The sequence below is a fragment of the Octodon degus genome, unplaced genomic scaffold, assembly GCF_000260255.1.
Source record: "Octodon degus isolate 3935 unplaced genomic scaffold, OctDeg1.0 scaffold00138, whole genome shotgun sequence".
Lineage (NCBI taxonomy): Eukaryota > Metazoa > Chordata > Mammalia > Rodentia > Octodontidae > Octodon > Octodon degus.
The window spans coordinates 5879278-5893151 of record NW_004524714.1 but is presented as its reverse complement, the minus strand read 5'-3'; positions in this window follow the sequence as shown (position 1 = coordinate 5893151).

The window sequence follows — 13874 nt, the reverse complement described above, 5'->3', positions numbered from 1 at the left end:
CCATGTACATAACACACACCTTATTTAATTCTTGTTAAGTCCCCTCCCTCTCTCTTCTCCTCCATCTCTTGGTGCCCCTCCCTTTTGTGAGAGATATCTCTGTTCTGTACTATCTATATTTTATTTTGTTCTTGAGCTATTTATGCTTTGGGTTTCTCACATAAGAGAAACTGTGATATTTAAGCTCATACATCTGATTTACTTCATTTAACATTGTGATTTCAAGGTGCATTCATTTTTCTACAAATGACTCAAAGTTATCACAGAAAGTAGCACTCTGTCGTGTGTGAAGCCCACAGTTCCTACATCCATTGATCTGCTGATGGACATCCAGGCCACTTCCAAGATTTAGCTGTCATGAATTGTGCTGCCACAAACATAGCTATGCATGGATCACTGTGATAGGATGTCCTTATGTCCTCATCTCCTTTTTTATTTTTATTTTGGGACAGGGTCTCTCTAAATTGCTAAGTTACCCAGGCTGGGTTCAAACTTCTGCTCCTCCTGCTTCAGCCTCCCAGAACGATGGGATTACAAGTGTGCGCCACATACCTAGCCTTCACTTCCTTGTACAGCACATTTGGGATGAAGATTTCTACATGTGAATTTTAGGGAAACACACTCAGTCCACAGTGCTACGTGATTCTCTCTCACTTGCTTTTGCTAGGGCCTGCGTTTGGCTCTGATATCCTGTCCCTGAGGCCTTGCTCTGTCTTTGGATCTGATACCCAAAGATGCACTTGGGTTGGCAACCTTGTTGTTTGGGGGATGATTTGATGCTTACAATGGCTTCTCTGAAGCTGACTACTGGAGTTACTCGGACTCTGGTCTTGCCTACTGATAGCACATTTCTTTTAGAAGTATTTACTCCCCAAACTGATCTTTCTCATCTCTTAAAAGAGTCTGGAATCTGTTTGTCTAAAAGGTGCATCTCTGGTAAATGGGAAATTTGGTCCCTGTGAATAATGGTGGCTGTCAGTAAACAGCAGAGTCCAGGGGCCTGTAAGGGAAATGCAGAGTGATTTTCAGCACCAAGGAGAGCTCTCAGGGAGCCACACACCCGGGGTGATACTCTGATAGCAAAAGCCTTTGGTCCTGGGAAGCTCATGCCCCGCCCCCCATGGGTCACATCCACAGGGAAGAAGAGCTGTAGATCCCTGGGGTGGCAAATGATTTCATCTTTCATACTAAGTATAATTGGTGGGTAGTGGCTGCTCTACTGGAGAGAAACCTTGTAGAAGTTCAATAGGAAGTCATTCCAAGATTGATTAATGATGTCTGCCATGGGTAGAAAGTTAGTAATGGTGGGCTGTTTACTACACATTTGCCGATTCTTGTCTATCCCTTGGGTACCTTAATTCTTCTATTGGTGTCAGCTTTCCCATTGATGGGGGAAATGTCCTATATACACAGCTTAGAGGGGGGAAATAGAGCTGGGCTTGGTGGTCCATGACCCTGTAATCCCAGAACTCTGGGTGGCAGAGGCAGGAGAATTCGAGTCCAGCCTAGACCCCTGGGTCCCACTTCTACTATTTTACTGTTTCTTGCTCTTTTTTTCTCTTCTTTTCCTCCTCCTCCTCCTCATTCTCTTCCTCTTTCTCCTCCCCTTCTTTTCTCCTTCTTCCTCTCTCTCTCTACCTCCCTTCTCTCTCTCTCTCTCTTTCTCCCTCTGAACTCTGAGCTTCATATCTTTCCTCTCTCCTTTTCCTATTCTCTCCTCTGCTCTGCAGCTATTTCTTGAAAATGATTTTAACAAATCTTGTTCTTATTTTTTAAGGACCCATTTACTTAGAAAATAGAATAAAACCTTAAAAAAATCAGTGTTTCCCAGAGACATCCACTGTCACCATAACCTTACAATATTCTCTTTTTTTTAAGGGTGTGTGTGTGTGTGTGTGTGTGTGTGTATGCAGGGTTTCACTAGGCAGCTTAGACTCATAGTGATCCTCCTGATTTCTGCCTCCCTGGTGCTGGGATTACAGGCATGTGCCACCACGCCCAGACTCCATTGCCAGCTCAGCACACCTGGTGGTGGGGCTGGTGCAGCACGTGAAGCCAAGGCTTGAACCCTGGCCACTGCACTTATCTAAGCAAGTGCTTAGCCTGCTGAGCTGTACCACCAGCCCCTCATGACCTTACAATATTCTTCAGTCACTTTTCTTTGTGCCTCTTTTGATGCAATGAATCTAAATATTGAAGCAAGATAAATACAGAGTAAAATTTGTCTACCATATTCCTCTAACTTCAAATCCTTCTTAAGGGGAATGACTGTAATCTATTATTTGTATTTATTTATTGGATGCTGAGGTTTAACCAAGAGCCTTTCCCATACTAGACACATATTCTGCCACTGAGCTACACTACCAGCACCACTGTTGTCTTTTGAGTGTATGCAATATGTATATTTAAGGTTTGAAGGATGTTTTTATGTCAGTTGGAAATTGTGTTCAGTTACAAGAGAGACTAAAACTGATTAGTGATATAAACAAAGTAGAGTTTACTGTTAAGTAAAAGTATCCCTAATGGGGCTAGTAGGGAAGCTCCACAATTATCAGGGACCCAGACTCTTCTGAATTTTCAGATCCACCATTTTTACTATTTGCTTCTAGTTCCTTATGGTCCACAGTGGCTGCTGGAGTTCCAGCTGTCATGTCCTTATTCAAAACAGGAGAAAAGGCAGAAAAGCAAAAAGAGATTACTCTAATTATCTGTTTCTTTGAATCAGCCTTCCCAGAAGATTATCTTAATAACTTTAGTTATCAGCATAGTATTGGGCGGCACTTTAACACTTGGCCACCCCTCAGTCCAAGGGAGGCTGGGGTCTGAGGTCTTTTAGTTCATTATGTTCTACTTCGAGTACTAATGAAGAGAGAAAAAAAGATACCAGCAAGTAACTAGTCCTTTCAGTCACAGTGTATAGTTTTGGTTTTTAACGTAAATGAGACCTATCATAGTCATAGATTTTCAACTTGATGTTTTCATACTCAAATATATTTTGAAGGTTTTCCCAGTGTTGGAAACTATAAATCTCTTTCGATATTTTAACCCAGTATGCAGCATTTCATGATTTATTTAACTGTTCCTCCACTGATAAAATTTTAAGTGTATACACTTTGGGCATTGCATGATTCTGCAGAACAGGTTACCGGAAAAGGAACTGCTCAAGCGGATGAAGGCTGTAATTTTGGAGAGATAGCACCAAACTGCCAACCTGAAATACTTTATAAATTCACTGCTCTGCCAATCACATGCGAAAGAAACCGTGTTCTTCATCTCTGGATATCACTATTTTATAGTTTCCTCGTAATGGTGATAAAGTTGCCTATTTTTTCATGCTAATTTCTATATTGGCAAGTTGAAGAAATCTCGTTTTGTTTAGCACCTGTATTTCTTTTTTAAAATCTACTGTTTAGATTTCTCATTTCTCTGTGGGTTAATTTTTAGTGGATTTGTAGTTCTGGATATATACTGAATACTGTATTTCTTTTATCTTTAATATATGCTACAAAATCTTTCCCATTCTATTAGCTTTTATAAAATTTTATTTATTTATTTATTTATTTATTTATTTATTTATTTATTTTCTAGGGAAAGATCTACAGGGTGTTCAGGGTCTCACTACTAGATCAGACTCATAGTGATCCGCCTGTTTACAGCCTCCCAAGAGCTGAGATCACACGTGTGCTCCGCCACGCCCACTCTCAATTGCTGTCTCAGCCTGCCCCGGGGGCAAGGCCAGCACGGCATGCCCAGGGATTGAACCTCCAGCCCCTGCACCTGCTTGCAGGCACTTTAATCTGCTGAGCTATTTGGTCAGCCCTCCTAAAATTTACTTTTCATAATACCAAAATTTTATGTGTGTTTTTCCGTGTCTGTCCTTTTAGTTAGTTAATTTGTTTTTAAGATAAAGCTTTGTTAAATTACTAAGTTGCCCTAGGTTGGGCTCAACCTCACAACCCTCCTGCCTCAGCCTCCTACAGCTCTGGGATTACAACCATGTGTCACCACTCACAACTTTCTTATAGGTAGCTATTTTTTCCCCATAATTTTATTGATAAAATAGATAGTTATTTATGTGGTATTTCCTGCCATGAGCTTATAAAAATTATTCTATTCTATGTAAAAACATCTTTATTTATATTAGCAGTATTGAATACTTTTTCTTTATACAGGCCATATATATTTCTTGTTTATTTCTGAATATTTCATACTTTTTTATTTAATTATTTATTTAGGTGCTTAACTCTCAGGCTAATTTAAACTCTTCACAAGCTGGTGAACTTGGAAAAATTTTTTACCCCACAGAACTATAGCCACAGACACCCCGACAGTATAAGCATACAGCTAAGCTAACATTAATACACATCACAATTTTGTCAACTACATAATAAAACAAATTATCCAATAATATCCAAATATTAAGTACACAGCTCATAAATGTTCAAAATATCAGAGGTCTGCTCAAGTCATTAGAGATACCCATTTCTTTTTTCTTTCTTTCTTTTTAATTTTTTTCTATCTTTTTCTTTCTTTCTTTCTTTCTTCTTTCTTTCTTTCTTTCTTTTTTGCAAAAAGGTTGGAAAAAGAACAAAGCAAACACGTATAAGTTGGTAAATTATTTCTGATGAGAGTGGGGAAAATTACAAGAATTTCAGAAACTTTATGATTAAGAATTTTAGCTACAACATCAAAGCATCTCTACCTTTAAAAAATATTTATTAAGCCCAGCATATTCTCCAAGCTGTCTGCACAAGACAAAGGCAGCATCTGAGGAACAATACGCCCCATTCTCTTTTCCTCCCTGTTAACCATCAAGCATGAAAATAACTGTAAGGCTTTTTTTTTTTTTGGTCTGGAGACAGTCGAGATAAGTTTATGCAACAACATAGATATTGAAAGTGGAAGTTTCCTCTAAGAGCACAAAATAGGACTTACAGAAAGACATTAAATAAGAACAAGACTTGGGGATAATTAAAAAGAAAGATGAATGGTTGAGCAAACCTGCTGTGCACTGGTGTGAGCGCAGAGGACACGGGCATAAGGTGAGAGGCGAGAGCCGCACACGCCCAACTACGTTCAAATGCCTAAAGGAATAAAGCGCGTACAGTCTAGCGTGTTCTCAGTTTCTGGAATTTTGGTTCTACAGGCCACTAAAAATGAGTTTGTGCTGGATATTTTGGCACGTACTCTCCAAATTTCTTATCCATCATTTTGATTCTGGCACAAGAATAGACTTAAAGACAAGGCTGCACGATTCCAGGAGAGCCTAATTGGTACAAATGATAAGCACATTTTAATTACTGAGCAGGAAGAATCTTTTGGTCATTGTCCAAATAGGTGGCTCAGAAAACAAACACAGAGGCTGGAACTCTGCGGCTGGCGAGGCTTGGTGAAGCTGCCTGTCCGTGCTGCTGTGGAAGTGCCGCTGGCCCAAGTCACCAAGCCACACAGGGCCGGTGTGCGCACCGCAGGAGGTCCAGCCCAAGCCCCACTTCCAGCACCAGTTTTATGCACGCAGCAGCTGCTCCTCTGACCGTCGGAGGCTTTGAAGGGCAGCCGTGTTTCAGGATGATGTTTCTCCAGATACCAAAGTTGCTTGCCGTTGGAAGTTCCAAGCTGCTTTGCCCTAGAAGGGCACGGTGTGTCCGTAGTTCATTCCACCTCCCGTGAATGCTATCACAGCAAGCCCCAGGACCCTCCAAGGCCGGCAACACAGTGGACCGCGATACAACAACCGGGTTCTTCACAAAGCTTCCTTCTTAGGAGATTTAGCCGGTCATCGACCCTCAGAGTCCTGAGGGGTTTGCATGCTCTTACTTTTGCGGTAACTCCCCATTTCGTACACTCATCTATACCTTCGTTCGAGGTGGCGTTGATTGATTATGTGCAATAAAGAGTCTCATGCTCTTGTATGTGACTTTCACAGACCTAGGTGGCTTATTGAAGCCAAGTTACTTTAGTTTAAAAAATCACTCAAGAGGATCATGAAAGGATTTCTTAAAAAGTGAATTTTATCGGTGCACTTTCGATATACATAATGATCACATTCACCATAGGAAATGTGCACTTGCATATAATAGATCTTGATTCTTCATTTATTCTCCTAGTCCCCTCCCCTCACTTCAATTCTTTCCCCCTTATTTATGAAAGCTCTATAAATAAGCTTTTTTCCTTTTTTTTTTTTTTTTTTTAAGTATTTAGTACAGGGTCTACAGGTTCTCACTATGTAGATCGGACTCATAGTGATTCTCCTGTTTTCAGTCTCCCAAGTGCTGGGATTACAGTCACGCACCACCACTCGCAGTCTCAATCGCTGTCTCAGTGCACTCCAGGGTCGGGGCCAGCACGTATGGCGAGGATCAGACCTGGTCTCTGAGCCTACCTAAGCAGGCGCTTTAATCCACTGAGCTATCTGGCTGGTCCTCTTTTTTTTTTCTTTCTATTCTTTTTTTTTCCCCCTTTTCCCTTCCTTTTCCTCCCCCTCCCTCTTCCCTTTTCCCCCTTCCCATTGGACATTTTCTTCCTTCTTCCCAATATCTATCCTCCAATTTGGTCCTTATTTACCCTTCAGTTTCTCAGCCAAGAAAAAAAAATACCATATTTAAACATGTGTGACGGGGGCCAGGGAGATGGCTCAGTAGAATAAGCGCTTGCCTGGCAAGCACAATGCCCTGAGTTCAATCCCCGGTTCTACAAAAAAAAAAAAAAAAAGAGTAAACATGTGTGTCCAATTTTCTTCACTTAAAAGTGTGGTCTTAAGGTGCATTCATTTACTTAGAAATGTCTCAAGTTTATCCTTTCTTATGGCAAAGCAGTACTTCTTTGTGTATAAAAACCACATTTTAAAAAATCCATTGATCTGTTGATGGGCATCTGGGGTGTTTTCAAGACTTAGTTCTTACAAATTTTGCTGCTATAACCATAGGTCTGCATAGGTTACTGTGATATGATGTTTTTGATTCCTCTTGGAAGATACTGACAAGGGAGTTACCTGAGTCAAATGGAGCCTCGGGTGTAATTTTTTTGGTGAATCTCCATCCTGATTTTCATACTGATTTACCAATTTACACTCCCAGCAACAGTGGAGAAGGGTTCCTTTATCCCCATAGTCTCACCAGCATTTGCTGTTGGTTGATTTCTAGAAAATAGTCTTTCTTTCTAGAATGAGATGGGATCTTAGTGTTGTTTTAATTTGCTTTCATCAAATGACCAGTGATGTTGAAAATTTGTTGATGTCTTTACTTGATGTTAGTACTTCTTTATTTGAGAAGTGTCTGTTCCTCGCAGATGCCCATTTTTGGCTTGGGTATTTGAATTTGGGAGTATGATCTTTTTCAGTTCTTTATATGTTCTGGATATTACTATGTTGCCTGAGGAATGCCTGGTAAATATATTTTCCCATTCTGTGGATTGCATCTTCACTCTGTTGGTGGTTTGTCTTGCTGTGCAAGACCTTTATAATATGAGAATAATCCCAGCTGTTGATTCTTCATAATATTTCTTATGTGATAAGGGTTTTGTTCATAGAGTTTTTGCCCACCCCCCGTCTTCAAGAGTTTTATGTGTTCTTCATATGTATATTTGACGGGGGTGGGGGGGGTTTCCCGGGGATCAAACTCATGACCTCACACAACCAGGCAGGTACTGCATCACTGAGCTAAATCCTTGGCTGATTTAATGTTTAGGTCTTTGACCTGCTTTGATTTTTAGTTTAGTTTGTGGTGAGAGATGTGGGCCCAGTTTAAATCATCGGCATGTATTTCTGACATTGCCAATTAAACAGAGGACCCAATGCTATTATGGGCTTCTGTACTCTTTTAGAATATTTTGCTGAGTTTATACACCTATAATATTCAACAACGGAACTTAAAAAAAAATTGGGGTATAACTATGAATGTCCATTTTGTATCTGTGTATTCAAAGTGGTTGGGATAGATATATAGTTGCATTCTCTTAATGAATAGAATGATTTTTTTCTAATGGTGTTTGTAAGTAGGATCACAAGTCTGCATCTTGTACAGCAATTAACCACTAAGAAGAATATATGCAGTGTATTATTTGTTGAAACTGTACTTTCGATTTGATTTGAAACTGTCTCATTGCTATATGTTTATCAATAAAACTTTGAAAAGAAAAAAAAATCATCGGCATGTGGAAAGCCAGTCTTCCCAGCACCATTTATTAAAGAGGCTGTCTTCCTTCCAGTGGAGGTATTTAGTCCCTTTGCCAAAGATGGGGTAGCTAAATGTGTTTAGATTTATTTCTGCATCTCCTATTCTGTTCCATTTATCCTCATTTGTTTTTTTTTTTTTTTTTTTTTTCTTTTCAGAACAGGAGATTGAACTCAGGCCCTTTTACTTGCCAGGGAAGCGCTTATTCTACTGAGCCATCTCCCCAGCCCCTATCCACATATATTTTGTTGTTATTGTTGTTGTGGTGGTGTTTTTTTTTTTTTGCCACTATCATGCTGTTTTTATCACAGTACCTTTATAGTATAATTTGAAGTCCAGGATTGTGACGCCTCCTGCCTTGCCTTTGTTACGCACAATTGCTACCCACAGTTGTTTTCACTATTTAAAGCCTCTTCTGATTCCCAGTGAATTTTGGAATTGTTTTCTCTATTTCTGTAAAGTATGCTCTTGGTATTTTAACTAGGATCACGTTAGATCTGTATATCAGTTTTACAAGTATGGCCATTTTCATCATATGAAAGAATTTTAAAAACTGAGTAAAAATGATGAAAGAGACTGAAGTCTACTTCAGTATATTCCACTTGGACATCTCCACACACTGAGTGATGTTGGGAGTCCAGGAAAGGAGATGAGCTTCCTCCCAGGCAGCGGCAAGCCTTCCATCAGCCACGCTGAGGCAACAGTAAAGGCGTGCTCTGAGGCTTTCCCCATCTGGTCAGAACTGCAAAATGTTCTCCGGATTTCATTGCCCACTTCTTTGTCCCTGCCAGTCACTCTTATGAGGGCATCTTGGTGCAGTGGTAACGAATTTCTGCAGTTCTGTTATGGTTTGTATCTAGTTGCCCCCCTCAAAGCCTCATGCAATCATGGGGCAGGGACTTCTAGAGTCTGAGACTAACTCATGATCCACTGGAATTATGGGTCTCAGTACTGCTGGGATTATAGGCGTGTGCACCTTCCCCAGCCTAGGGCGATAGCCTGAAAGCAATTGAACAAAGAGAGACTTCCTCTCTGTGGCCAGTGTTGCTGTTCCGCCACCATGAACTGGATGTTGTCTGCCCTGCTGCTCTGCCTTGGAGCCAGCCGAATATGGACTGAAACCTCCGGTAACTGTGTGAGCTAAGTAAACCTTTCCTTCCTTCATTTTGGATGTCGGGTATTTGTCCCAGCAACGAGAGAAGAGTAACTGAGACAAGTTCTTTGTCTGCAGAGAGGTCTTGCTGTGGTTGGCGGCAATCTACACTCCCTTCAGAAGCCCCATGCATGTGTGACCAAGAACCCCACAGAAAGGCGTGTGTTTAATCACTGGAGATTGTAGCCAAATCACAGGGCAAGTCCCAAGGTGGCATTTTTGCTTTCTTGCTTGTTTGTTTTCATTTTTTTTTTTTTTTTTTTTTTTTTTGAGACAGGGTCTAACCATATAGTTCAGGCTTGTTTTGAACTCACTACGTAGCCCACATGGGCTTTGAACTCACAATGATCCTCTTTCCTCTGCCTCCTCAGTATTAGCATTACAGGTGTGCTGAGTTCTACCTGGCTAAATTTTTTACACCACTGTGAGTGAGATTTTCCTTATGGAATTTTATAACTGATTAGTTCTTATGGTGTGGAAGACTTACTTTTTGTACGTCAGTGTCTGATATCCAGCCTCCTTTCTGAATCTTCACATTTGCTTGTAGCATGATTTTCATTATTTTCCTCTTGAATTTTCTATTCTCTTGTCTTCATAGTGACAGTTGGTCTTTTTCAATATTAATACCAACTCTCAATCTGTCTTCTATTTTATATTCTTCAAAGTAAGATTGGGGCATCAACATACTTCAGCACTTCAGCCTGTGTAGCCTTAACTTATGTTCAATACTTATTCCGAGTTTATTTAAAAAAGAAAAGGCACAACATATAATTAAATATAGAATCTTAAGTGCATCATTCCATAAACTTTGATTGATGTCCATACTTAGGAAATTGAAACCCCCAATAAGATATAAAACATTACCGCCACCCAGAAAGCTTTCTGATTCTCCTGTCTGGTGAATCCTGCTTCTAGTTCCTTTTTAGTAACAACCAAATCTGTGGTTCGCAACTCTTTCCACCATAGATTATTCTCCTTCTAGAATTTTATCCATCTAGGAATACAGGGCATACTGCTCTGCATAGTGATTTTGCTTATTTGTGGTACTGGACTTCACACAAGCTCAGCAACTGTTCCATCCGTAAGCTACAGCCCCAGGGATCATCACCATTATCATGACTGAAACAAGTTCTAAATTTCCCAAGCTAAAGGGGCCGGGGAGATAGCTCAATAGGATAAGCGCCTGCCTGGCAAGTTCAAGGTCCTGAGTTCAATCCCCAGTTCTGCAAAATAAATAAATAAATAAATAAATAAATAAATAAATAAATAAATAAATTTCCCAAGCTGAGTTTAATCTTGAGAGCCTCCTGCCCCCGGCTTCCATGTAGCTGAGATAACAGATGTGCACCACTGTACCTGGCTTATAGTAATTGCTTTTTGCACTTAAAATAATGATTTTTAAATAAACGCATCCATGCTGTTGTCTCTGTAGTCTGTTCCTATTATTACTAGTTAGTACTTTATCATACGAACATATTATAATATATTCTTTCATGGATGAACATTTGGGAAATTTTAAGTTTGGGGCCAATATGAATGTTTATTTATTTATTTTTATGTATTTAGTATAGGGTCTCACTGCACAGCTTGGACTCATAGTTATCCTCCTGTTTTCAGCTTCCCAAGCACTGGGATTACAGGCACACACCACCAAGCCCATTCTCAATCATTGGCTCAGCATGCCCTGGGAGCGGGGCTGGCACAGCACGCCAGGGATTGAACCCTGGTCCCTGCACCTGCCTAAACAGGCACTTTAGTCCACTGAGCTAAGAATAGATTTTCTAGGAAAACTGTTGTATATTTACTTTAGGGGATTTTCATCTTTATTTCTCTTGAATACATACCCAGGAGTGACACTGCAAGGTCATAAGGCAGATGGATGTCAAGTTTTACAACAAATGGCTAGAACTTTCTCCAAAGTTATTATTTAAACCCATTCATCTTTTAGAGCAATTTAAGGTTCACAGAAAAATTGAGAAGAAAGTACAGAGATTTTTCTCATACCTCCATCCCACACGTGCATAGCCTTCCTCACATAGACATCGTGCATCTGAGTGATGCATTTTTTTTTTTTACAGTGGATGAGTTCATATCAACTCCTTATGATTGTCCATAGTTAACCATGGGGCTCATTCATGGTGCTGTACGTTTCATGGGTTCAGAAAAATATTTGGTGACAGATACCCACCATCACAGCCTCATCCACAGTATTGCCACTGCCATAAAAATCTTCTGCACTCTCCCCACTAGCCCTTGCCCCCCAAGACCCTGGAAACCACTGATCTTTTCACTATGTCCATAGTTCTAAAATGATTTTGACATTTTCTGTTAAGCACACAAGAGAACGTCAGGTGTTCTTCATGTCTTCCTGTGGAAGCTTTGTAGTTCTAACTTTTATGTTTAGGCTTGTTATTTATCTCAAATTAACTTTTGTGTATGATATAAAATAGAGATCAGAGTTCAGTTCTCCCTGTGCATAGCTAGTTGTCCCAGTTTGATGTACTGAAAACACTTACTTTTCCCATTGGATTTCTTTGACCTCCTTGTTTACAATTAAGTAAGTGAGCTCTCTATTTTGTTGCACTAATAAGCTGATGAATCTCAGCATAGTACTACACAATCTTGATTATGTAAGGTCAGGTAGGAAAACCCTTAAAATAGTCACTATTGTTATTGCTGGGCTAGGACACTTGACACCTACAATTTAAGGTAGAAGGAGGCTGTTTTAGTTCATGGTTTCAGTCCATGGTCAGCTGGTTCCAAGGCAAAAACAACATGGTAGAAGGATGTGGTGGAAGCAAGCGGCACCACCACATGGCTGGGAAGCAGAGCACAGGGGAAGAAGAAAGAAGAAAGGGCCAGGGAACAGATACAGGAATTGGATATGAACCAATTCCTCCAACCAGGCCCGCCGCCTACTAGTCTATCCAACTATTACCATCCAATCACTTCCCCACAAGTTGTGAAATTAAGAAATCTGGTCAAATTGACAGTTAAGATAAACCAACAGAAATCCACACCTCCTTTCCAGCAGTGATGACCTCCCCACAAAAACATGCCTCTCGCAAAAGATCTCCTTCATTCCTCTCTGGAGGAGAAGAGGAAGCACAGAAGAAGCACCTGGTGTGGAGCCCCAATTCCTACTTCATGGACATGGAGCACCCAGGATGCTATAAAATCACCACGGTCTTTAGCCATGCCCAGGAGGTAGTTCTGTGTGTTGGCTGCCCCACCGTCCTGTGCCAGCCTACAGGGGGGAGAGCAAGGCTCACAGAAGGATGTTCCTTCAGGAGGAAGCAGCACTAACAGTACCCTCAAGCGAGATGAGTGGGAAGCCATCCCAATAAACACATTTTGGATTTAAAAAAAAAAAAAAAACCACACCTTGCCAATTTAACACCTAATCATATCTCCTTAAGCCATACTTAATCTCTAAGTAGATACAATAATAAGGCCATAATTCAGCTGTCATGAATAACTACCCTGCACACAACCTAAAGCTCACTAATTCCGCCCCCACAAAGTCTGAACAATCACAGCATTGCTGTAAAAACCATTATCTGCAGACATGATATCTTGTCTAAACACTATTAGTTCCAAGCTTTCTTCTCATTGAACTAAGAGAAAGTAGCTGTGTATCTATCCTATTTTGTATGTACATATATATATTTTTTTCACTACAAAATGGACCTTTATTTAAATCCCTCTTCTTTGTTTACTTTTGTCAGAGATGGGTATTCCATTGCCATTCATATATTGTAGGTGCATGAATTCAGCAAAGTAATCCAACATAGTCCAGTAGTCCATAATAGCAGTGGGTTATCCACATGACTGGCAATGTCAGAAGTTGTTGACTCGAGCCCTTTACAGCTCAGCCTATTAATATGGCTTTACTTTTTATACCTTGTTTTTATATTTTCTGCTGGATGGTTAAGACCAATATGAATAGCTACTACAAAGACAACAATATGCAGTGTATTAATTACTGTAACTGTCCTACAAACCTGTTTTGAAACTGTCTCATTGCTACTTCTTTCTCAATAAAATTAATATGTATTAAAAGAAAGAAATTAATGAAGTGAATAAGAAGTAGCTTGCTGCATTGCTCTGGAGCTTCAGGATGCATACACTAAACAGAAATCAAACTTTTAAGCCAGATCACATGCAAATAAATAAAAGTAAATAAAAAGTTAAAAAAATAAATAAATAAAGATAAAAACCATTATCTGTGAAACTCTATAAAATTCAAAAAACAAATTCTATGCCCCCCCCATACAATGTCATAAACATTCCCATTCCAAAAGGGAGGAGTAGGAGGATAGAAAAGAACAGCACCAAAGCAAGATGGAAACCCAGCACAACAAACATAAAATTCTGTAACTCCACATCCAGCGTCAAGCGGTGAGATGGGAGTTCCAGAGGCTTGGGTGGCCCCACTCATGGCTTCGCTGGTTATAGCCCGCATGACCTCTCTCCTGGGCTTTCTCCACGCAGTGTCTGTGGCTTTCCTAGCCAGGCATTCCAGGTTGCTGGCATCTCCAGCTTCATGG